Below are 27,145 nucleotides of genomic sequence, written 5' to 3'. Positions count from 1 at the left end.
CACACTTGCTGTAAAGAGAGTAAACATGGCTTAGAAAAGAGAAAAAGAGAGTTTAAAGGCAGCTTCTACAAATATTCTAAATCTATCCTTAATAATCATGGTTATTCATTATGCATTGCAGTTTTCACAAATCGTTTCATTGGTCTTTCATAAGAATCTCATGTACTTGTTAATTCTGAGACAGTTGCATGGATTGCCAGATACCAGTTGCTAGCTATAAAATGGCAAATCAAGGTCTTTTGTCCAGGCCTTCTGACAATTATTTAAGTGCTTGTGCCTTGACACTAGGTCAAAAACTCTAATGGATACAGGTCAACTCAGATAGAGCATCATTAGACTTTATACAGCAGTGATTTCCTGGGACAATTCCATTAACTTCAGCAGTGTGAAACAGACTAAGGACATTACATAAAAGGATAATTTTTATATTGAGCCCAAGTAATTCCTGAAATTTACTCCAGTTAAGTCACTTTCATATGTTTGGATGGATAAAGATCCCCATGAAAATTACTGATATTAAAATCCCATCTCAAGAATCATCATCGTGGAGGACCGGAGGCAGGACTAGATTGCAGTTCCAGACAGAACAGCTTGCGGAAGCTCGCATTGTGAATTTTAGCTCCAGATCGACTGCAAAAGCAAACCAACAACCCTGAGAAGACACACAGACCCTCTGAAGGAAGTGAACTGCTCCTGTAGGACCCAGAAGACACCCCATATACAAATGCAGAAGTGGGAAAGGGAGACCCTTCTCTCCAGAACACACACTCCCACTGGAGAAGCTGAAAGTCTGTTTGTGGGAGACGTTTCTGACTTTACCTGGAGCTGAGTCAATTTAGATAGCAAAGTGAAATACAGGGGTAGAGGAAGCACCAGAAAGGCCCTGGGAGCTTGCTGCATCTCCTAGCAGGCCATCCTTGCCTGGCACCACAGGGATCCATCGGGAGGGTGACCAGAGGAGCAGGAGGTATAACTCCACAGGGAGAAGGGAATCTCTAGCTGAGTTTTGTAACAGTTTGAACAAATCGAGAAACCTCCTGGCCAGAAATCAGGGGAAGGCACAAATCTGTTGTGCAGACTTTACAGGTGGGGGAAGAACCAAGCCCTTTTCTTTCACAGTTGGAAGGCAGGTATCCCAGGGCAAGTTTTCAAGTCCACCATGCCCTCTGCTTGGAAACAGACTTGGGGCTGTTGCAAGGTACATGGTGGAATTGAGACCCTTCGGTTTGCATGGGAGCTGGGCGAGGCCTGTGACTACTGGCTTTCCCCCACTTCCCTGACTTCCCCCACTTTCCCCCACTTCTCCCACAACCTGCATGACTTAGCAGAGGCAGCCATAATTCGCCAGGTATACAACTCCAGTGACCTGGGAACCTCACTTGCATCCCCCACAGCAGCCACAGCAAGACCCACCCAAGGAATGTCTGATCTCAGTGATGCCTAGCCCTGTCCCCACCTGATGGTCCTTCCCTATCCATCCTGGTAGTGGAAGACAAAGAGCATATAATCTTGGGAGTTCTAGGGCCCCACCCACCACCTGTCCCTTTGTACACTACTACAGTTGATGCTTTCTGGAAAGCGTCATCTTCTGGGTCAAAAACGAAATCAAGAGTGAAATAAAAAATTCTTCAAACTGAATGGCAATAATGACACAATCTATCAAAACCTCTGGGTTGAAGCAAAGGCAGTGCCAAGAGGAAAGTTCATAATCCTAAGTGCCTACATCAAAAAACTAGAAGAGCACAAACTGACATTCTAAGGTCACATCTCAAGGAAATAGAGAAACAAGAATAATCCAAACCCAAACCCAGCAGAAGAAAGGAAATTACCAAGATCAGAGCAGAACTAAATGAAATTGAAACCAAAAAAGTACAAAAAATAAATGAACCAAAAAGCTGGTTCTTTGAAAAGATAAATAAAATTGATAGACCATTAGCAAGACTAACCAAGAAAAGAAGAGAAAAAATCCAAATAACCTCACTGAGAAATGAAACAGGAGATATTACAACTGACACCACTGGATTACAAAAGATCATTCAAGGCTACTATAAACACCTATACACACATAAACTAGAAAACCTAGAAGAGATGAGTAAATTCCTGTAAAAATATACCCTCCTAGTTTAATCAGGAAGAATTAGATACCCTGAACAGACCAATAACAAGCAGGGAGATTGAAATGGTAATTTAAAAATTACCAGCAAAACATGTCTAGGACCAGATGGATTCACAGCAGAATTCTACCAGACATTTCAAATAAGAATTGGTACCAATCTTTTTGAACAGTATTCCACAAGATAGAGAAAGAAGGAACCCTCCCTAATTCAACTTATGGAGCCAGCAGCACCCTAATACCAAAACCAGGAAAGGACATAACCAAAAAGAAAACTGTAGACTGATATCCTTGATGAATATAAATGCTAATATCCTTAACAAAATACTAGCTAACCGAATCCAACAACATATCAAAAAGGTGGCCCACTGTGATCAAGTGGTTTTCATACCAGAGATGCAGGGATGGTTTAATATACACAAATCAATAAATGTGGTACATCACATAAACAGAATTAAAAACAAAAATCACATGATCATCTCAATAGATGCAGAAGAAGCGTTTGACAAAATCCAGCATCTCTTTATGATTTAAACTCTCAGCAAAATCCGCATAAAAGGGACATACCTTAAGGTAATGAAAGCCATCTAGCACACACCCACAGCCAACATAATACTGAACGGGGAAATGTTGAAAGCATTCCCTCTGAGAACTGGAAGAAGACAAGGATGCATACTCTCACTACTCCTCTTCAACAAAGTACTAGAAATCCTAGCCAGAGCAATCAGACAAGAGAAAGAGTAAAGGGCATCCACAATGGCAAAGAGGAAGTCAAACTGTCACTGTTTGATGATGATATGATCGTTTACCTTGAAAACCCTACGGACTCCTCCAGAAAGCTCCTAGAACTGATAAAAGCATTCAGCAAAGTTTCTAGATACAAGATTAATGTACACAAATCAGTAGCTCTTCTATATACTAACAGCGACCAAGTGGAGAATCAAATCAAGAACTCAACCCCTTTTACAATAGCTGCAAAAGCAAAAAAACAAAAAACAAAAAACAACTTGGGTATATACCTAAGGAGCCAAAAGACCTCTACAAGGAAAACTACAAAACACTGCTGAAATAAATCATAGATGACACAAATAGAAACACATCCCATGCTCATGGATAGGTAGAAAAAATACTGTGAAAATGACCATACTGCCAAAAGTAATTTACAAATTTAATGCAATCCCCATCAAAATAACACCATCATTCTACACAGAAGTAGAAAAAATAATTCTAAAATTCATATGGATCCAAAAAATGAGCCCACACAGCCAAAGCAAGACTAAACAACAAGAACAAATCTGGAGGCATCACACTACCTGATTTCAAACTAAACTATAAGGCCATGGTCACCCAAACAGCATGGCACTGGTATAAAAAAAGGCACACAGACTAATGAAACAGAATAGAGAATCCAGAAATAAACCCAAATACTTACAGTCAACTGATCTTCGACAAAGCAAACAAAAACCTAAAACAGGGAAAGGACACCCTTTTCAACAAATGGTGCTGGGATAATTGGCTAGCCACATGTAGGAGAAGGAAACTGGATCCTTATCCCTCACTTTATGCAAAAATCAACTCAAGATGGATTAAGGACTTAAACCTAAGACCTGGAACTATAAAAATTATAGAAAATAACATTGGCAAAATCCTTCTAGACATTGGCGTAGGCAAAGATTTCATGACCAAGAATCCAAAAGCAACTGCAATAAAAACAAAGATAAATAGCTGGGACCTATTTAAACTAAAGAGCTTTTGTGCAGCAAAAGGAACAGTCAGCAGAATAGACAGATAACCCACAGAGTGGGAGAAAATCATCACAATCTATACGTCTGACAAAGGACTAACATCCACAATCTACAACAAAGTCAAACAAATCAGTAAGAAAAAAGCAAACAATCCAATCAAAGTGTGGGCTAAGGACATGAATAGACAATTCTTAAAGTAAGATATACAAATGGCCAACAAACATATGAAAAAAAAATGCTCAACATCAGTAATGATCAGGGAAACGTTACATGAGAGTGTAACAACAAAATGGGCCTAACTTCCTTATTTCACAGATGAAAAAACTAAAGACCAAAGAAAACAAGTAAATTTCTCAAACCTAAAAAGCAGATGAGTTGTTGAGCCAGAGACTCCAACATCCCAGGCCAGTAGAATTTGATAATACCAAGCTGCTTCTGGTTTTGTTCTTTTTTAATGAGATACAACAAAACAAACAACAAAACAACAAAAGCTTTTTGGAGATTTGGCTTTCTTGCACTGCACTCAGGGTGAGATGCCCACTGGGCACTCCAGGGCTCTCAATAAGTCAGGCCACACTGAAACCTTCTCTGTGGCTTCTCTGACTCCATGAAATCCAGTAAACATGGAAAGGTAAAGACAATATGGTGACATTTGGAAATTCTCTTTTGCTGTGCAAAAGCTCTTTAGTTTAATTAGGCCCCAGCTATTTATCTTTGTTTTTATTCCATTTACTTTTGAGTTCTCGATCATGAAATTCTCCCTTTTATTGTCCCATCATAAATAGGCTAACTGAGGCAACATACTGAGAGGACAAATATTCAATGGTGATTGGTATCATCAGTCTCATCTCAAGAACACGTTCCTCACATGGACAAGGGAGGGGAACAACACACACCGGAGCCTGTCGGGGGGTGAGGAGCAAGGAGAGGTAGAGCATTAGGACAAAAACCTAATACATGCAGGGCTTAAAACCTAGATGACGGGTTGACAGGTTCAGCAAACCGGCATGGCACATGGATACCTATGTAACAAACCTGCATGTTCTGCATATGTATAATAGAATTTAAAATTTAATTTTTTAAAAAAGTTTCCCCTCATAATTTTATATTAGAGGATGGTTTCTCAACATAAATTTCAGCTGATAAACCAAAGAAAGTGAGGTAAATGATTTGCCGAGCTATTTACAGTAGTGCTCTTGTGAATCAATGGAACACTACTGATTCACCTGGCATATTAGAGCATCTTATGCTGATAACCCAATATTTCAAAATTAGCAATGATTTGCCAACCATTGTTCTCCTTTTGCACTTCAATATTGCTTCTGATAAACTGAAAAAAGAATAAAAAATCTGTTACAAAGAAAATCTTAGTTTTATTACCATTACCAAATGGCTCTGTGTAATGCTTATAGTGAGGTTGGAGAGGCTTTTATCCCAGAAACACCACAGCATAATATAAAGAACAAAGAAACAAAAGCCTAGCCTAGTATATTTGACGTAAAAGTCTCATAAACTTTGGAGCTTTCAGAAGACTGCGTAATTATGATATATGGCAAGACTGATGAAAATTGAGAATTCTGAATGGTAAAATGTAAAAAGAAGACCAGTGAAAGAAAAAATAGCAAAGTGTTTATCCAGAAAATACAACCCAGCATAATTTATGGCAATGAAAGGCAGGCTGTTTGTAGCATAATTGCACCATTCTATCTAAGCCCAATTTATTCTTATTGTCTTGTCATTTCACCTTGTTCCTTCATATGCTCTAGTTGTTTTGCTTCACCTACTGAAACAGTGAACAGGTGGCTGCTTCCTCACAGGGAACCAGTTCCACTATCCACCCCCAAATGACCAAGCATGTCACTTCTGTGATATGCAGAGCATCTTGCTGTGTTTATCAACAGGAAGTAGTAAAATGGCTTTCAAAGGTTCTGCAAGTGTGTGCAAGAAGCTTTATTGAAATAATTTACCTCTAAAAGGCAGTGACAAACAAAGAAAAAGAAAGAGTGTTTTCTGTTACTATACCTTTCTCAGGTTTTCAAGTAGAAAAGAACACCAGTGTGATTTATGGCATGCTAATTAGTTATGACCTATTCATTACTTTTTTTCTCAAAGAGAAATCATTTAAATCCACTGGAACTATTCATTTCAAACTGATTGCAAAGCCATAACCTTACTGATGTTATCAATGTTATAAACAATAGACTTAAATTGGACACATTGAGTGAAAATAAGTCTGAATTATAATCTTAAAAGCAGAAAACATGGAATATAAATGTTATCACCTTTTGTTCTGACTGTTCTCCTCAAGCCAGGGAGGTAATGACTGTAAAAATATGGTTAACAGCTGCATTTTGCACCAAACATCATAGTCTATGAAATATAATATTGTTCTAGAAAGAATCAAGCAGAATGCTGGCCTTCCTCGTAGAAGACTCAGTTACGAAACATTAAACTGTGAGCTCTTTAAAGGCTGAATTATACCGTATTCATCTTTGAATTCCAGTGCTTAGTACAGAACTTAGTATATAGCAGGTATTCAGTACATACTTGTTTAATGGATTAACAAATGAATGAAAGCTACCAAATGACTCTTATGAGTAATTAACATTCAAACAGAAAATACGGAATGTCTATAACACAAGCAATTGTCTTCCCATTGTTCACAAAATAATCTTCACTCAAATGTGTTCTAGAGAAGAATTAACTTAATCAGAATTTAACTTAGATTGGAATTTAGAATTAGGATTCAAAAAAGTTAAATTATTAGATGTGCTACTGAAATCAAGTGAAAATCATCTCCATTTTTATAATTTTTTGAAAACACTATGTTTCGTGCCTAAAATATTAAATATTTATCCTAAATTGTTTATCTCTTCTGAAATATATTAAATGTTCTCTTCTGCTATGTAAATGCCATGTAGCACCTAGATACAAGGAGGCTTGATGCAGAGGTCTGTGGGGTCTTACAGCAGACTTGGTACCCGGAGTTTGAATGTTGTTAACTTCCCTTTTACACAGAGTCATAACTCTTTACTCACAGAACAAATTCAGAAACAAAACAGAGAGTTATCAGTGATAAATGATATTACAGTCAACTTATAACTTGCTTTCTACCATAAATCATCCACTTTTTTCTCCATCTAGTGGTTTGCACAATGTGGTCCCTGCATGAGCATCACCTGGGAACTTAGAATTGCAAATCATAGGCTCCTTCCCATCCCACATCTACTGAATCAGAAACTCTGGTGTTAGGGCCTAGCAACCTGAGTTTTAACAAGATATCCAGGTGATTCCATTGTATGCTCACTTTTGAGAACCACTGCTTTATGATATCTAAGACTACTCAAAAAACATAAACAATTGCATAGAATAAAAATAAAATGTACTGTATTTCCATTCCATGAATTTCATCCTTAAATTCATAATATCTCCGATGGCTTAATTATGTGTCTTTCAAAATTTCCAAGGCCCAGTGGCCTGGAGATTGTCAAAATATCCTTTCCTAGGTAAGGGTTAAGTTGCTGTTTTTCCACCTTTGTGCTATTCCTGTGAAGCCTCCATGGATTATGGAGGAAGTGTGTACCTTGTTAGGGTATGCTTCTCTGGCCCATTTACCAAGTGACTCAAAAGTTGCTAATGCTGGGTGACACCCAGAACACAAAATGGCTCTGAACAGATCCAGGCTGCTATGCAATCTGCTCTGCCTCTTGGGTTTCATGATCGAGTAGACCTCAGGAAACTTGAAGTGTCAGTGGCAGAGAGGGACGCTACAGGTGAGTCACAGTGTAGGCCTTTAGGATTTGGGCTCAAGGCCTGACTATCCTTGGTGAATGTCTACTCTGCTTTTGAGACACAGATTTTGGTCTACTACAGGGACTTAATAGATAGTTCACTGTGAACTGTGTATTTTTTTGCCCCCAAAAATCACAGTTAGGTGTGCACCACAGTACTCCATTATCAAATGGAAGTGGTATTTACCAGATTGGACTCAGGTACACCTTGAAGGCACAGGTAAGTTACATGAATAGGTGTCCCAAATGTGTATGGCTCCTACTCCTGCTACACTGCTTTTTCTCTCTCAGCTTGCACCTAAGTCCTCACTAGAGTACCCTATGACGATCTAAGGGTGAAAAAACTCTTGCTTAGTTTATGAATGGATCTGCATGATATGCAGGTACCATCTGAGATGGGCAGCTGCAATGCTGCAGCCCCACACCTACAGGGTCTTCCTGATGACAATTGCAAAGGAAAATCTTCCCAGTGGACAGAATGTGGATGAGTGCACCTGGTTGTTCATTTTGCCTGGGAGGAGAGAGAGCCAAAGATGGGGGACTATAATGATTCATGAGCTGAAGCCAATAGCTTGGCTGTATGGTTCACTATTTGAAGAAACGTGATTGGAATATTGGTGACAAGGAGGTCTAGGGAAGGAGCATGTGGGTAGACCTCACTGAATGGTCATAGAATATAAAGATATTGGTATCCTTTGTGAATGCTTGTCAACAAGTGTTTTCAGTAGACCAATACTTTAATGATGAAAATAGAATGCCCTGTTCTGTTGATGGCAGGTAGTCTCTTTCCCCAGCCATTACTGTCATATCCAAGTATCAGCTGGTGACAAAGTGGCTAAGGTGGCAGTGATGCAGAATATGTATGTGCTGAAAAACACTGACCTCCACTCACCTGGGCTGATTTGGATACAGCCTCTGCTAACATTAAAACATTTCCTGGGTGACCAGCCAGCTGCCTGGTTGTTCTCACCAGGCCACTTCCGTCATGGAAGGGCAGAGCTTTGTTCTTAGTGGAATACTTACTCACTACAGGTATTTATTTGCTTTATCTGATTACAGAGATTTTGCAAAATTACCATCCATGAACTTATAAAATGCCCTTTCAAATATCATGTCATTATACTCAGCATTGTTTCTGACCATGGACCTCATCTCAGAGCAAATGAAATGTGACAATTGGTTTATGCTCATGAAAACTCTAAAACAATAGTACCCAGAGTTTATATATGTATGGCTTTGTAGGTTTGATATTTCTTATTTTTTTAATTCTATAAGCTATAAAATAGGCCCAATATTATAATCTATTTAACAAAGATATGGTAAAACTAAAACAAAAATATAAGTGTAACATTTTCCAGTTTCAGCTTTCTGCATATGGCTAGTCAGCTTTTCTAGCACCATTTCTTAAATAGGGAATCCTTTCCCCCTTGCTCGTTTTTGTCAGCTTTGTTGAAGACCAGATTGTTGTAGATGTATGGTGTTATTTCTGAGGTCTCTGTTCTGTTCCATTGGTCTATATGTCTATTTTGGCACCAGTACCTTGCTGTTTTGGTTGCTGTAGCCTTGTAGCAGACTTTGAAGTCAGGTAGCAGGGTGCCTCCAGCTTTGTTCTTTTGGCTTAGGATTGTCTTGGCTATATGAGCTCTTTTTTGGTTCCATATGAAATTTAAAATAGTTTTTTCTAATTCTGTGAAGAATATCAATGGCAGTTTGATGGAAATAGCATTGAATCTATAAATTACTTTGGGCTGAAACTGGACCCCTTCCTCATACCTTATACAAAATTAATTCAAGATGGATTAAAGACTTAAATGTAAAACCCAAACCATAAAAACCCTAGAAGAAAACGTAGGCAATACCATTCAGGAAATAGTCATGGGCAAAGACTTCAGGACAAAAATGCCAAAAGTAATTGCAATAAAAGCCAAAATTGACAAATGGGATCTAATTAAACTAAAGAGCTTCTGCACAGCAAAAGAAACCAGCATCAAAGTAAACAGGCAACCTACAGAACGGCAGAAAATGTTTGCAATCTACCCATCTGACAAAGGGATAATATCCACAATCTACAAGGAACTTAAACAAATTTACAAACAAAACAAAACAACCCCCTCAAAAAATGGTAAAAGGATATGAACAGATGCTTCTCAAGAAAGCATTGGCCATTTATGTGACCAATAAACATACGAAAAAAAGCTCATTATCACTGATCATTAGAGACATACAAATCAAAACCATAGTGAGATACCATCTCACATCAGTCAGAAGGGTGATTATTAAAAACTCAAGAAACAATATATGTTATTGAAGCAGTGGAGAAATAGGAACCTTTTTTACACTGTTGGCACATGTATCTTGGAAGTTAAAGTAAAATAAATAAATAAACGAAATAAAATAAAAAATAGTACTGTGTTACCTTCCATGGTATAATATAGAAAACCATGAATTCGTAGAAATATAAATTAACAGATAAAAGTTTGATGGGGAAAAAGAAAAAAAATAATGTTTTCCACAATGATTAGTGAACTTTAAAGTCACAAAAATGTGATTTTTGTTAACCAATTAACGTATATTATTTGCTTATATTGTCTGATAAACATGACATTAAGCACTTTTCACATATACATTTATGCTCATCATAGCATTATGGTCTATGTGGGAACTTACTCAGAGGGTTTAAGAAACTGGCAAATGAGTCACAGCTAGTAAATGACAGCATCAGGTTTTGACCTAAGCAATATTTCTTTGGACTATTTTTAACACAACCTGTGTATTAGTCCATTCTCACGCTCACTGCTGTAAGTAACTGCCTGAGACTGGATAAGTTATTAAGAAAAAGAGTTTAATTGACTCACAGTTCCACAAGGCTGGCGAAACCTCAGGAAACTTACAATCATGGCAGAAGGTACCTCTTCACAGGGGGCAGGAAAGAGAATGAGTGCCAGCAGGGGATATGCCAGATGCTTATAAGACCATCAGATCTCAGGAGACTTAATCATTATCATGAGAACAGAATGGGGGGAAAAATGCCCCCTTGATTCAATTATCTTCACCTGGTCCTGCCCTTGACATGTGGGGATTATTACAATTCAAGGAGATATTTGGGTGAGGACACAGACACAAACCATATCAATCTGATTCTATTTTCTAAGCATATTATAAAACTCTGTTACCTTATGAAGGCATTTGTCATCTTCAGAGGAATCAATGTCAGAAAGTGTAACCTTGAATAAGAAGAAACTCAAATTTTTCTTTGTTTTGTTAAAAAAGAGCAATCATAATTTTATATTATAAAAACATTGAGAATCTTCACAGTAATAATTGTCATTTACAAAGTCAATAATACTTAAGTACCACAAAAAGGATATTTAATACTCAACTGAGGACATTTTATTTTTTTTTTCCTCAAAAATATACCAATCCTTATGTTTTTACATTTAGGGCCCTAATATATATTGTTTAACCATTTAAAAGGAATCTGAATGACATCCCACAAATGAGGCATGAAGAAGAGACATTTCAAGTCAGAAGTAAACTCACTGGGAAACATATTAAATTTCCCTTGGCCCGTTTGCTAAGAACTGTTTCAGTGGAATGCTGAGTTAAAACCTATTTGTAATAGTTTCAAAGGTGACTAAAATGTGAAGATTTGAAAACATGCCATAATTACAACTACGTAGAAGAGATTGAGATTGCAGGGAACAAACATTTCAGGCTGAAACTACCGAAATAAGTGGAGTTAAAGGAGGAATTTTATTTTTAATTTTAAGATGTAGGTTGGGCATGGTGACTCACACCTGTACTCCCAGCACTTTGGGAGGCTGAGGCGGGCAGATCATGAGGTCAGGAGTTGGAGACCAGCCTGACCACCATGGTGAAACCTCGTCTCTACTAAAAATACAAAAATTAGCTGGGCATGGTGGTGTGTACCACCTGTAATCCCAGTTCCTCAGGAGGCTGAGGCAGGAGAATCGGTTCAATCTGGGAGGCAGAGGTTGCAGTGAGTCGAGATCGCACCACTGCAGTCCAGCCTGGGTGACAGAGTAAGACCCCATCTAAAAAAAAGAAAAAAAAGAAAGAAAAATATGTAACCATATTTGTATTCTAATGGAAATAGACAAATAGAGCAGAGAGAGACAAACTGTTGATACTTGAATAAGTAAGATATAATTTCAGGAGCAGAGTCCTTAAGCAGGTGGGAAAAAAATGGAATCCAATGTAGAAGTGAAGGATTTTTGGCTAAGATGGGAGCATATACATTTCTTCATAGTAAGAAGGGTTATGGGAATAAATGCAGCTAGTTTGGTAGATTTTCTTAATAGATAAATAATTTTGTTCTTAATGCTGCTATAGTAGTAAAGCAAAACCAAGCTTATTAAATACAGTAATAAAGGACATTTGCTGAAAGTTTGGAGAGAAAAAAGATATAAACAGCAAATTCAGACAAATGATGACTCATAAGCAAGAGTCATGACTGAGCTGAGGTTTGGGGGTCACAAGTTGAAGGCGAACTCATCAGCATAGTTGTATGTTTTCTCTGAGTCATATTTTGCTACTTGGGGAAGCAGATAGAAATTTAGTTGAATTATGGTTAAGATTTTTCAGACGTGTTGTAAGAAGGAGAGAAAGGCAAAAACATTGGGGAGGTATGTAAATAGTGATTATACTGATGTATCATGGAATCTAAGTTGTTTAAGGATGGAATTAAGGCATAACATGCTATGGGCACTTGAAGGTAAAGGGTTGAGGACTGGGAGTCTTCAGCTTAGTCTGGAATAGCATAACTATGGTAAGTGGGCTGAAAAAATGGGACATAGAGTTATGAAACGGAGACTCTGGAGACTGTACCATCATAGGCAATCATACAGTTTAGGGAATGGGCACCTGCAGACAAATGCACAAATAGCTGAGAGGGAAGCAGCATAGCACTGAAAGCCAGGGTATGGAATTAATCTTCTGTGTGAATGCTGAAGCGTAAGACTTACAGAAATAGTGCAGAGAAACACTGTTAGTCAAATACTAAAACGCTGAGTAAATGAGCAAGAGTGACCAGGTTGATGTCATCAGTATGCAAATAAACAATGCAATCTGATGAAATGCCTGGCAAAGGAGCAGTGGTTTATGAGGAAGTGGAGATCAGGAAAAGCAAGGAGGAGCAAGGTGACAGAATGGGTCAGATTAGGCATTACAGTTGGTTAGGGCAAACCATGAGAGGATGTAATGTAAAGTTGGCCACTACTTGGTATGAGGCATCAGTGACATCATCTTGGGATGGTGTCTCTGAGGATAAAGGGGAGAATAATACATCTATTGGCTCTAGTCTCCAGGTTGTCAGAGATTTGCCTCATGGACAATTAATTCCATAGCATTTGTGGGTGCATCACCTCAATAGGAAATTTCCAGGCAAAAGAAAAAAGAGGAGTGATATGGGATGCAGGTTTAAGATGAAGAGCTGGTCACTCGTGCTTGCATAAATTTGTTTCAAACTCCAGAAACTTGACCACTGCAGTATTGGGTGAAGCTGGGAGAAGTGACCAAAAAGATGAAATTAAGGGAATCTGAAGTAGCTTTTAAGAGTTGTCTGGTGTACACACACACACGTGCCAAAGCACACTTTTTCTCGAAAAAATGCTTCCTGTTAGAAATAGGGCTACTTTTATAACTAATATATTGGGATATCTGTACTCATAAACATAAAATATATTTTATTTAGTAACATGCATCTTGTACATATTTATATCTTTCAGCTTATTAATTACATGTTACTCAACTAAAGATTTATTTCTTATAGTGTTTATACCCTGAAATATAAAAATGGTTTAAAGTCATATCATAAAAAATTTTTGGATTAGTTGACAAAAACCTGAAGAGATAGTTGTTGATCTGCCATTATCTCACCATCTAACTTTGGAGAAGTGCAATTGGCAATAAAAGAACCTACTGTATCTATATGGTAGGTGCATTCTCATTTTTAAAAAGGCGTAAAATTGACTGTTGTCATTATTATATATGCATTATTCTTTGCCTTGCCAACTCATAGGCATTTAGACTGGGGTTCTCATGCTGCAAATGACACTTTTCTAAAATAGATCTTCCTATTGATCTTCCTTTAGAAAATAATACTATATTTTTATTATGATATCACCACTTGCTCCATTGAATTCATACATTATATACTGTAACACACAAGTGTAGAATAATTTTGAAAATCTGGTTTGGTTTTTAAATAGTATAACAATTCTTGTATTCTGTCACGACATTTCTTTCAAGGGAACTGTTTCTTCGCTTGTTCAATTGACCCTTCTTGCACTATTGATTTTCCTTCATACTGGAGGAAAATCAATAGCTTTCCTTCTTATTTTTTCTACATATTAGGAAATAATATGTAGCAAGGCCCAAATTGAATTTTTTTAAAATAAAAGATAATATCACATTTCAAAAGCATATAACTTTGTGCATGTTGCTATCCATCACTGAGAAATGTAACAGATTACATTTTGCTTCATTTTCTCATCATTTTTCTATGCATACTAGCAATTACACAGTTAAAAATAAAAATGAAATCCCTTAAACATTTTCACATTATCCATTGTACTACTGTTATTTTCTTCCTTAAATACTCAAAATAACTTGTTGAAAACACAAATATTATAAGTAACAGTTACACCCATTAAATTTATGAAATGAGAATGTATAGCCCAGAAATAGCACCTGAAAAACTCTGCTGACTCCCCTTCCCCACCTATTCGTGGAGATAGGACTGAAGCATGTGCCAGCCAAATGGTTATTTTTGGAGAAGTGGTTTTTGGAAAGGCAAGAAGCCTGAAATTATATTAAAGCAATTAATAAAACTACAGTCAAGTTTATGATAAAATCCATTAGGAAAATAAAAACAAAGATCAAGTCCAAATATCCAGATGCAGGATCTGAGACACACAATGCACACAGAAATGAGTTTTAAGGATGGGGCATGTGTAAAAGCATAGGACATGAGTCAGATCAAGTCAACTAAAAGTGAGGTCCAGAGCAATCACCACCAACAGTGCTAGCCTGGAGAGCACAGTTCAGACAGGGCTGAGTGAAGTGACTAGGAGGGAGAAGTACTCTTGGCAATGGAGTAATGCAAGACTTCTCTTCAAGAGTTCACAGGCAGGGCATGGTGGCTCATGCCTGTAATCCCAGCACTTTCGGAGGCCAAAACAGGCTGATCACCTGAGGCCAGGAGTTCGAGACCAGACTGGCCAACATGGTGAAACACTGTCTCTACTAAAAATACAAAAAAAATTTAGCCAGGCATGGTGGCATGTATCTGTTATCCCTGCTACTCAGGAGGCTGAGGCAGGAGAATTGCTTGAACCTGGAAGTCAGAGGTTGCAGTGAACCGAGCTCGTGCCATTGCACTTAAGCCTGGGCAACAAGAGCAAAACTCTATTTCAAAACAAAACAAAATAAAACAAACAAACAAAAACAAAGAGTTCACAATCTGCTGGGAAACACAAACAAAAATAATCTAAAATGCTATTATATAGCAACATAGAAAATGAATACTTAGGATGGGCCATCTAAAAAAAATGTGTTGAATATGGTAGGATTTATGTTTGGGTTTTGTATAGTAGGAAGTCTGTTTTCTCCCATGTTTTCTTGCATTTCTTTTCATTGAGGTAAAATTCACATAGAATAAAATCGATTACTTAAAGTATATAACTCAGGGGCATTTAGTAAATTCACAACATTGTGCAAATATTACTTCTATCTAGTTCCAAGACATTTTATTACTTTCTTTTGTGTATGTATGGTAAGCACACCTAAAGTCTACTCTCTCCAGAAATTTCCAGTATACAGAACAGTATTATGAACTAGAGTCCTCATGCTGTACCATAGATCTCTAGACTAATTCATCCTATGTAACTTCAAGTTTGTACTCTTTGATTCGCATCTCTTTATTTCCATGCCCTCTCCTCCCAAGTAACCACCATTCCACTCTTTGTTTATATGGATTTGACTTAAGATCCCACATATAAGTCAGATAGTACAGTATCTGTCTTTCTGTTTATGGCTTATTTCACTTAGTGTAATACCCTCCAGGCTCAACAATGTTGTTGCAAATGTCAGTATGTCCTTTATTAAGACTGAATAGTATTATATTATGTACATATACCATAATTTATTTATCCATTCATCCATCTATGAACAGTTAGGGTTGTTTTCAAATCTTGGCTATTGTGAATAATACTACAATGAAAAGGGAAATGCAGGCATTTCTACAAGATGCTGATTTCACCTTCTATGGGTGAAAACGGTAGGATAGCTGGATCATACAGTAGTTCTATTTTTAATTTTTTGAGAAAACTCCATGCAGTTTTTCACAACAACTGTTCCAATTTACATTCCCAGCAGCAGTGGACAAGGGTTTCCTTCCCTCCACACCCTTGCTGACACCTCTCACATCTTGTCATTTTTATTATAGCCATCTTAACAGAAGTAAAATGATATCTTACTGTGATTTTTATTTGCATTTTCCTGATAATTAGTGGTGTTTAACGCCTTTGCATATGTATGGTTATTTGCATGTCTTTCTTGGAAAAATGTCTATTCATATATTTTGCCCATTTTTAATTAGATTACATTTTTCCTTTCAAGTTGTGGGAATTCCTTATGTATTTTGCATATTAACTTCTTATCAGATATATAGCTTGCAAATATTCTCTCCGAGTCCATAGATTACCTTTTTATTGTGTTGATTATTTCCTCTGCTGTGCAAATGTTTTTTAGTTTAATAACTAATGTTTATGGATTGAAAGTTTTAATATTTTTAAAATGTCAAATACTGCCTAAAGCCATATACAGACTGAATGCAATCTCAGTCAAAATTTCCATGATATTTTTCACAGGAACAGAAAAAACATTCTAAAGTTATATGGAACCATGAAAGACTCAAATAACCAATGTGATCTTGAAAACTGAAAACAGAGTTTGGGGCATCATATTTCCTGATTTCAAATTACATGACAAAGCTACATTACAAAGAACAATATGGTACTGGCATAAAAACAGACACATAGACCAATAGAACAGAGTAGAGAGGCCAAACATCAGCCCAAGCATATATGGTCAACTAATTTTGGCAAGGCCATGAAGAAGATACAATAGCATTAGGATAATTGGAAATTAGTACTCAAAAGAATGAAACTTAACTCTTATATAATACACAAAAATCAACTCAAAATAAATTGATGATTTAAACATGAGATCTGAAGCAGTAAAATTTGTAGAAGAAAACATGGCAAAAATCTTCTTGATATTGATCTTAGCAATAATTTGTTTTAAATATGACACTGAAAGCTCAGGCAGCAAAAGCAAAATTAAGCAAGTGTGACTACATCAAAATAGGAAACGTTTTAGTAACAGAAAGTGTGTCTTTTTGGCAGAGTGTCACACAGAGATAACATCAGAGAGAAAGGTGAGATTATAGGATGAGGCAATTACATATTTTGATATGATAAAGAACGAAAATAACGAACAGAACATGCATAAGAAGGCTGATAGAGCTGGTGGTTATAGAATTCATGGACACCTGGAAGTTCAAGAAGAAAGACATGGAAACCTATAAGTTTGAATTGTGCAGACAAATAGAGGAAGATACTGACTAATTAATACTGAGACCTGAGGAAGAGACTTCATATTGTATCTTCTCTTTATAATTCCTTTGTATTCATTTGTATTGTCTAAAATGGCCTTTCCCAATTTCAAAACTAACGTGTTAGGTAACCTCCCACAATTTTGTAAAGTATCCGTGTGTGTGTGTGTGTGTGTGTGTGTGTGTGTGTGTGGAGAGAGACAGAAAGCGACAGGAAAAAAAAAAAAAAGGAGGAAGAGACCGGAAGAAGAAAATGAGGAATGGAAAGAGGAAGAGGTAGAGGAAGGAGAAGACAGCAGTGGCGAAAAAGAGAATGCCAAATGATTCTGCCACGTTGGAAGACAACTTTGCCGTTCCTTATAGAGCTTACCACCTGATGCAGCAGTTATGCTACTAAGCATTACCCATTGATTTGAAAGCTTATGTAAGGTCTGAATATTTTTGTTGCAGCTTTATTTCTAACTGCCTTCAGAAGATGAATGAATAAATAAATCGGGGTATACCACAGAATGGCATATTATTAGGAAACAAACCACCTATCAAACCACCAAGAGACATAGATGAATCTAAAATGCGTATTGTTAAGTGAAGGAAACAGGCTATCTACTATAGGATTCCAATTATGTGACAATTGGGAAAAGGCAAAACGGTAGAGACAGTGAAAAGATCAGTGGTTTACAGGGGTTCAGGAATGAGGAGAGTTAAATAAGAGAAGCACAGGGAATATTTTTGGGTGGTGAAACTCCTCTGTGTGACACTGTAATGATGGTTCCATGATATTATGCATTTGTCAAGACCCGTAGAGCACTACAACACAAAGCACTCATATGACTGTATACAAATTAAAACAAACATGTGTTAAAGAGGTCAGAGCATTCAACTAAGTGTGGGGCTGTATATGCAAGGGACCTATAAGGCTAAGTAAGTTTTTGTTTCCATGAAGCCAGCCCACTCCTGTTTCACTTGTCAATGTTTGCCTCTTAACATTTGCCCCTGAGCTTTTTGCTGGATGTAACCAACCTCTCTGAGCAAACCAAGGTCTCTGTGTGTCCTGCGGGGTTGGGGCAGACACTGCACAGCTGTGACAGCTCCTCCATGGGAATAGTTGAGGCTGAAGTGAAGATTGGCTTTTGCATCCAGGACAGAGGGAGGCAAGCAGGCAAGTTCAGGAATGAGGCACTGACTGCAGCTGACACATGGTAACCATGGGGTAGTGAGAACCATCACTAGGGGTATTCCAGCCTGCAGGCAAGGAAAACTCTTGAAATTTGGAAAGAAGGCAGGACTGAGCAGATGTGGAAAGTCATATGAACAAGAGGGTCCCACACTCACAGGAAGACAGTGCCTCTCTCCACCATTTCAGCTGCCATGCTCCAGAGCTTCTGCAACTCTGTTCTGCAGCTTTTATAGTATAAGCAGCATTTAACACAACAAGATTTATGAGAATAATTTTTGAGACTTGTTTGTTTTTCCTTGTATTACCAAATGTGTCTGATGGTGACCTAAAGATTTTCCTGTGACTCTACTTTACAGACAGACACAAATACAGGCCCACACTTTTAGTCCTGAGAGGATGCCAATGGCCTTTCCCTGCACACCATGGTCCCACCTTCTCTTGACTGAACAGGGAGAGATGGAATCACCAAACTAAAGCAACCTAGATTAATCTGCCCATGAGGAAAAGCAATTCTGAGAACTTGAGAACTTCCAGAAGTCCCCTCATACCACTAGGGTAGACAATACTAACAATAAAAGGGAATATTTTTAAGTGTAGCTAGACTTTCCTCAACTAAGAGTCTTTGAAATGCAGAAAATGGAGCTACAGAAATGTTCCCTTCAGTTGATCAATTTTCCTGAAATGTTCATTTGGACCTTATACATTGTGGTACAACAGTTCATCCTGAGATCACAAGGAGAAACTACAGTTTCTTCCCTCTCATATAACTTTCCTGGAAACATAAAACAAGCAAACAAATGCAAGTCAGGGTGGTTTTTTTCCAGTCTGGGGGAACCTCACTGCTATTGGTGCACTGGCTGGGGACTTTACCTGCCTTCCCTACATGAAGCTTTTGCAGTCAGATCCAGGAAACAAGAGAAATGGGCAGTGGGTCCCAGTCAGAATGAATTCAGAAAGTTTCCCAGGGTATGAAGTCAGTACTGGGCTGAAATGCTAAGCTTGCTTGCATTTGATCATGGTGTCATTTTATCTGTGACAGACAACACTAGAAATAGAGATGATTTCCGAGTGAAGCCAATGATTCTTCAATCACAAACTTGCCTAAGAATACTAAGAACTTGAACAATGATTCTGGCGGCACATGGGCCAATAGAAGTTGCGTCCTGTCAGCAGCTGCAACTTGTGACACGAAGAGGGGCAGGCCACCACAGAAGGACCAATTGAAGTACAAGGGCAGAGGCCTCAGACATCCCCAAAGCACACAAAAGCAGCAATAGCAAAAAAAAAAAAAAAAAAAAAAAAAATTCTATATATTCAAATATTAAGTATTTTTATTATAATACTCTTGTTACAGTAATTTTAAAATACCCAGAAAGCCTGGGGCTGCCTCTAGCCAGGTAGAAAGGGCAGCAAGCACAAAGAGGCAGGGACCCAGCTGTGACACTTGAGGACACTCAGGCTCTCAGGGTTCCTTATGCTCCTGGGGCTATTTTCAACTCCAATGTGAAGTCAGCCTAGCTTTAAATGTGGGCAAATATGAGCATGAATTAAACATGAAGAGGCAAAGAGATATATTTAAGAAGAAAGAGGATGGCTTGAAATGCATCCAGCCATATTTTTGAAAAATAACAAAATATTAACACTTTTCAGGATTGTCAGAAGAAGATAGTTTGAGAATGGGAATAGCCGCCCTCAAGTGAATTTCCATTATTTTCCTTACAACTGCCTTTCTCCATTTCTTCATGTAGAACCTGTACTCTTATTGGGCTTTAGTCAGGATTTGCTGTGCATGATACTTTGAAATCTTTGCACAGCAGTGGTGTGAAAGCATGCAGAGCGGCCCCTGACACTTGGAAATTCTAAGAAGGGAATAAATGATCCCCTCTTGCACAGCAACAGCTTGGCCTCTGATGGCTAGCCCAGAATAATTCTGGAAGTTTCAGCTTCCATCCTTTGCTCTCTGTGCCCTTCAATTGATTCTTCCACAAGTGCTTCCAAATTAAGAATTGAAAAACCAGGGAATCACAGGACTCAAAGAAATATTAATATTCATCTAGTCTGGAGGTTTGGGGAATGGGAATGGATTTAGGAGAAATGAAGGCAGTGACAGAGCAACCAAGTTCTAGATCACTCACTGCTGCTTCCATTAAAATGCTTCTTTTTCCCTCTTTTGTCTGTTGGACTCCCCTATGAGGTTTTATGTGAAGCACATATTTAACTATGAAAAAAGGTCTAGCAATGAAAAATAACTTGAAAACTTTGGATATATAATGGCATTTATAATGCATTAGAAAGGGTTCTTTTTGCTTTGTAGAAAATATGCTTTGGAAATTTCTGAGTTTACATGAATGATGAAAATACACTGTTTAATTTAAAGATAATTGTTCAATGCTTTTACACTGTTGGTGGGAGTGTAGATTAGTTCAACCATTGTGGAAGACAATGTGGTGATTCCTCAAGGATCTAGAACCAGAAATACCATTTGACCCAACAATCCCATTACTGGGTGTATCCGCAAAGGATTACAAATCATTCTACTGTAGAGACACATGCGCACATATGTGTATTGCGGCACTATTCACAATAGCAAAGACTTGGAACCAACCAAAACATCCATTAGTGATAGATTGCATAAAGAAAAGGTGGTACATATACATCATGGAATACTATGCAGGCATAAAAAAAGAATGAGTTCATGTCCTTTGCAGGGACGTGGATGAAGCTGGAAGCCATTATTCTCAGCAAACTAACACAAGAACAGAAAACCAAACACCACATATTCTCACGTGTGAGAGCTCAATAACGAGAACACGTGGACACAGGGAGGGGAACATCACACACCAGGGCCTGTTGGGAGTTGGGGTTGGGGCCAAGGGGACGGAGAGCATTAAGACAAATACCTACTGCATGCGGGGCTTAAAAACTAGATGATGGGTTGATAGGTGCAGCAAACCACCATGGTACATGTATACCTACGTAACAAAACTGCATGTTCTGTACATGTATCACAGAACTTAAAGTAAAATTTTTTAAGAAGATAATTGTTTAAAAATCTACCTGAATAATTTTAGGGTCAGATTGGGTGAGGGAAATCAATCTATGAGCAACCCATTCCCATGTACATTCCATGACAAGAAACAGCACAATGTGGCTTCCAGAATAGGTAGCAAACAGGACAACTTTGAGGCCTAATTGCCTAATCCCCAGTGCCTCTGAACTTGCCATAGTCCTTGAAAACCCAGCCTAGAAATCTCTTATAATAGACAATCTGCGTGGCTACATAGTTATAAAATTTCATAGTTTTTATAACACATGATACACTCAAAGATTCTCGCCACTTCTATACTACATTTAAGTATAATTGAATACATAAATATGCACACAATATACTTTTCAGTACTGGCACTCATTGAAACTTAACAGATATCAGTGAGTTTGATGATTCTTACTAAAACCATACTATAAGTCCTTGGACTGCCAGGACATAAGCTGTCAAAAATACTGTGACAGCTTATTATAAAAACAGATTTAGTGACTTCAATCCTAACCTTTTCTAGCCAGGTTCACCTCCTTCTAACAAATAGTGTATGATTCCTTCCTAAAGTAACACTTATTCTACTACAAGGTCATTGATCCACCTGCATCATACATGCTGACTCACACTCCCTTCCTGAAGGAATTTGATTCATTGTACTAATTTCACCTCATTCACTCATTCCTCCGAACAAACAAAAGAGAACGTGACAGTCCATAGTCATTCTGCCAAGCACCGCCCCCTGGCCCCTGCTTGTTGAGTGTCTACTTCTTAGGAAATCACACCTCACTGAAATGTGTAACTCCAGTTACCATCTTCATGAGGAGACACTGACCCTTCACTTAATAAAGGGTGTTTTAGAAAAACTCAATTATTTTTCTCATTCCTATAAATAGTATTTATTAAAGAAATAACACAAATCAACATAGCTGTTTAAATAAATATTGTGGAAAGACACATCTAAATGCTGTGTAACTGCAATTAAACATTGAGATATTTCTGAATATTTCTACTCCTTCCATAACAAGAGGTTTTGTTTTCTATGTCAATTTTCAAGAACAGAGAAAGAGGCTTCAAAAAGATTAATATCAAAGAAAACAATTGTCTCTTAGAAGTGTAGACAAATACAGTTAATTTTTTTCCACTAATTTATGCATGATACATTACTGCAAAGTAATGGTCTTACTTGAATTCAGGTAGAGCAATATTTTTCTTTTGCTGGGGTCACTTCTCGGGCAATCTCAACATTCTGGAGAGCAGTCTAGATGCAGAAATTAAAAAAATATATATAAGTCCTATGAGCATTCAAAAATAGAAGTGATGAATTGTACACCCTGAAACGTATCTACTTTCCCCATGAGGAAGACAAGCCTGCTATTTACACTCAAATCATACACAATTTTCCACACTTTCTTGTCAATTTCTAGGAATAGCTCAAATCCCTATAAATTATCAAGAGAGGAAGCGAGGTAATATTTTCCAAATGACTAATGTCACAAGATTAAGTTCTGTAGAACACACTTTGGGGAAATTGACTTCAAAAGGAGTACCAGAGGATATTTGGCAATCTGCCCAAAATTTCATCTGCCAGTAGGTAGCCCTTGGATCCAAATTTAGAATGAGACTCCAAGTTTAAATTAGTGATAATATGTAAAAGCCTTCATCGTGAGGAATAGTCTATTGATTTAATGCCAAGAAGTGATAACTTTTTTATGAAACTTAGCTATTAACTCAGTTTTATTGGGGGGGGGGCAGGCTGATCCCTTAAAACACTGAAGGCTTGAACAACAGATTGCTAATTCCAGAGGCTAGAGAGATGCTTCTGCCTTTGTCATTTAGTTTTTAATGATCCCATTTATGTTACTTGGCCCCTCATGAACTCAACTGTTGTTTTGAAAATACTGTACTTTAATAAATGAAATGCAGGTGAGATGTCTATATTTAATAGAGAAGTGGTTATCAGAAGTCCCAGGGTGATGAAGCTGGCTGCACAAGTGTTGCTTCTATAGCTTATTGAAAATAATAATATATTTATAACTGAGGAGAGAGGGTTCAATTCTGAATCTGAATCAGAGTCAGATAGAGGCCTATAAATATGCATTTTAAAGAAGCTCCCTCAAAATCTGAAACATAGCTAAGCTGAGAACCCTTAACTAGAGTAAAGCTTGTGAGATGTGCTAGGAATAATTCTTGGATGGTGTGATGGTTAACACTCAGTATCAACTTGACTGGATTGAAGGATGCAAAGTATTGAACCTGGGTGTGTCTGAGAGTGCTGCCAAAGGAGATTAACATTTGAGTCAGTGGGCTGGGAAAGGCAGACTCACCCTTAATCTGGGTGGGCACAATCTAATCAGCTACCAGTGTTGCCAAGATATGAAGCAGGAAGAACACCAAGAAAAGACTAGACCGGCTTAGTCTCCCAGCCTACATCTTTCTCCTGTGCCAGATGCTTCCTACCCTTGAGCATCCGACTCCAGATTCTTCAGCTTTGGGACTCAAACTGGTTTTCTTGCTCCTCAGTTGGCAGGCAGCCTATTATGGGACATTGTGATTGTGTGAGTTAATACTATTTAATAAACTCCAATTATATATATATGTAATATACATATATATTTCCTATTAGTCCTGTCTCTCTAGAAAACCCTGACTAATACAGATGGCCCCCAGATTCTTGCCCCTAAAATGCTCCTTGGCTGCGGACTGGACTTGTGGCAGTTGTGGATTTCACTCCTGTGATGAGATTCTATCAGATGACAAAAGTGGAGGGATTATGTGGCTGTCATCTCCCAAATCAGTCAATTTGAGTTAATCAGTTTGAAGGAGATTATACTGGGTGGCCAGACTTGATCAGGTGGGAGCTCCTACAAAGGATCAGAGGTTCAGGCTGGGACAGATTCTCCCGTGCTTTTGGAAGAGGGAAGCTGCCCTGTGGAGATGGTTGCATACCCAAGTCCTCCAGGAGGCGGCCACTAGGAACCTGGAGCAGCCCTTGGCCAGCACGCAGCAAGAATGTGGGGACTTCAGTCCTAGAAATGCAAAGAACTGGATTCTGCCACAAACCTAAGCAAGTTTGGTAGAACCCCGGAGTTCCAGATGCGAACACAGCCTGAATGACACTATGATTGTAGCCTTGTGAGACTGTGCATAGAATCAATCTGCATATGTCGTGCCTGCACTTCTAACTATGGAAACCATGAGGAAACAAAGGAGTACTGTTTTAAATGACTAAGTTTGCTACATGTTTTTATGCAACAATAGATAACCAATACACGAGTTAAGTCTTATGCCTCACTCTGTTATTACTGTATCCCCACATGTCATGCATGTGATTCCATATTTTTTTTAAATTTATATGATAAGGGGTTCAGAATTAGATATTGTGTCAAAATAATGTTAATTGCACTGGAATAATTATCATATCTTTAAGTGTTTTCACAGGTTGTTTCCTTAGTTATTTTATGTGAAATAATTTTAGACTAATCTGTTTTTCTCCATTTATTTATTATTTTATATAGATGTATTTGATGGATTTTATCTATGAAATAATAAATATACATTAAGCCTCTTGAATTAAAAAAAATGTAACCTTGTACCACAGGACCAATATTGAGGTGTGAAAGTAGGAACATTAGTTAAAGAACAACAGGCTATCCTCACTGAGGCGGGTCTACTCCTGGTCTCTATAGCCACAGAGGTGAGCGGACATTAGAACTAGAATACAATGTTCAAAGTACCACTCTTACAGCCCCAGGTGCAAATATGAAGAGCAAAAAGGGAAAGGAAGCTCGATGAGTCTAGCTAGATGAGTCTTCTGTTTACATATTTACCACCCTCAATTCCACGAATTTTTTTATTATTTTACAGATGGGGTCTCACTCTGTCACCCAGACTGGAGTGCAGTGGGTGCAACACTCAGTGCATAACTCACTGCAGCCTCTAACTCCTTGGCTCCAGTGATCCTCTTGCCTCAACTGCCCAAGTAGCTGGGATTACAAGTGCAAGACACAAAACTCAGCTCCTAATTGGGACCTCTGCAGAGGCTTTAATGTAACACCGTGAGGGAAATGAAGAAATCAAATAAAAACCTCAAACCAAAACACAGACAGTCCAAAGAAGAGTTCACTAGAGCTAATGAAGTAAATAAAAATCTAAAAATGGTAGGTTAATCAATGTATTACTTAACAAGGAACTAGAAGAAAGGAGAGATTTTAAGTTTCTATCCAACCTGAATATATGAGGCAAATAAGAAATACCAGGGGCTCTTGCCACACCATGTCCTTCCCAGTTCTGAGCTCCCTAAGAGTGGGCCGTCTTCTCTCTCCCTTTCTAGGTCTTTATATGTTTTTCTCTATGTGATGTCCAAGATATTAAGTTGCATTTAAGTGGGAGGAAGAAGCAAAACTGCTTCTACTCCAGTTTTCTCAGAAGCAGAAGTCGAACTTCATTTTTGACCTAGGAATTTAACTGGAAAATTTAAGTGTAAAACATAAGAGTATACATGTGAGTTTTAAAAATACATTATTGATGTCAGTTATTCAAAGTGTCTTTTAATATTGATAAATTCATACTGTGTGCGCTATGACGTCTTTTTGTGAAATAAATTATTATTCACTGTAATTATTCAATGAAATTATTATTCATTGAAAGCCCTCAAATACAAGTATCACTGAGGAAAACAAATTCAATTGTAAGTGACAAAGATGGAAAAGTTTCAGAAAGAAAATAAATGTTTTAAAACACTCCTCATCTATATAAAAATGTGAAACAATCACTCTGCCTGGCATATTATTTAATAAGTTAAATATCTTAGTTGTGATGGGAGTTTCACAGAAATATACATATGATAAAATGACATATACACACAAACGAGTGCACGTGTAACCAAATAACTCTGTGGGTTGTACCAAGGTCAGTTTCCTGCTTTTCATAATCAGGTACTGCAGTTACACAAGATGTTAAATTTGGGTGAAACTGGGTGAAGGGTACACAGCATCTCTCTGTATGTTTCTTTGCAACTTCCTAGAAATTATAACTAATTAAAATCTTAAGTTTCTTAATGTGGGGTAAAGAAAGAGAGATCAGACTGTTACTGTGTCTATATAGAAAGAAGTAGACATAAGAGACTCCATTTTGTTCTGTATTTGAGATGCTGTTAATCTGTGACCCTACCCCCAACCTTGTCCTTGCGAAAGACATGTGCTGTAGTGACTCAAGGTTTAAAGGATTTTGGGCTGTGCAGGGTGTGCTTTGTTAAACAAGTGCCTGAAGGCAGCTTGCTGGTTAAAAGTCATCACCATTCTGTTAATCTCAAGTACCCAGGGACACGTATACTGCCAAAGGTCGCAGGGACCTCTGCCTAAGAAAGCTAGGTATTGTCCAAGGTTTCTCCCCATGTGATAGTCTGAAATATGGCCTCGTGGGAAGGGAAAGACCTAATCGTCCCCTAGCCTGACACCGTGAAGGGTCTGTGCTGAGGAGGACTAGTACAAGAGGAAAGAAGGCCTCTTGGCAGTTGCGATAGAGAAAAGCATCTGTCACCTGCCCGTCCCTGGGCAATGGAACATCTGGGTGTAAAACCCGATTGTATGATCTGTTTACTGAGAAAGGAGAAAACCGCCTTAGGGCGAAAGGTGGGACTTGCTAGC

The 27,145-nt window shown here is 38.0% G+C and overlaps 1 protein-coding gene across 9 annotated transcripts in view; it reads right to left on the bottom strand.

Moving 5' to 3' along the window:
• Positions 1-27,145, bottom strand: part of SNTG1 (syntrophin gamma 1) — an 878,369-nt gene that overhangs the window by 606,214 nt on the left and 245,010 nt on the right. For 6 of the 9 annotated variants that reach the window (XM_065519199.2, XM_005563291.5, XM_045398229.3 and 3 more), the window contains exon 2: positions 22,684-22,758. The exons of 2 other annotated variants lie outside the window; for them this stretch is intronic. The gene's annotated coding sequence lies outside the window, so the exon portion shown is untranslated. Of the gene's footprint in view, positions 1-10,822; positions 10,874-22,683; positions 22,759-27,145 lie in introns of all 9 variants that reach the window. One more of the 9 variants, XM_045398223.3, reaches the window with a different exon arrangement.

This window comes from Macaca fascicularis, chromosome 8 (genome assembly GCF_037993035.2).
Source record: "Macaca fascicularis isolate 582-1 chromosome 8, T2T-MFA8v1.1".
Classification (NCBI taxonomy): domain Eukaryota; kingdom Metazoa; phylum Chordata; class Mammalia; order Primates; family Cercopithecidae; genus Macaca; species Macaca fascicularis.
This window is presented reverse-complemented; position numbering and strand designations above follow the sequence as displayed.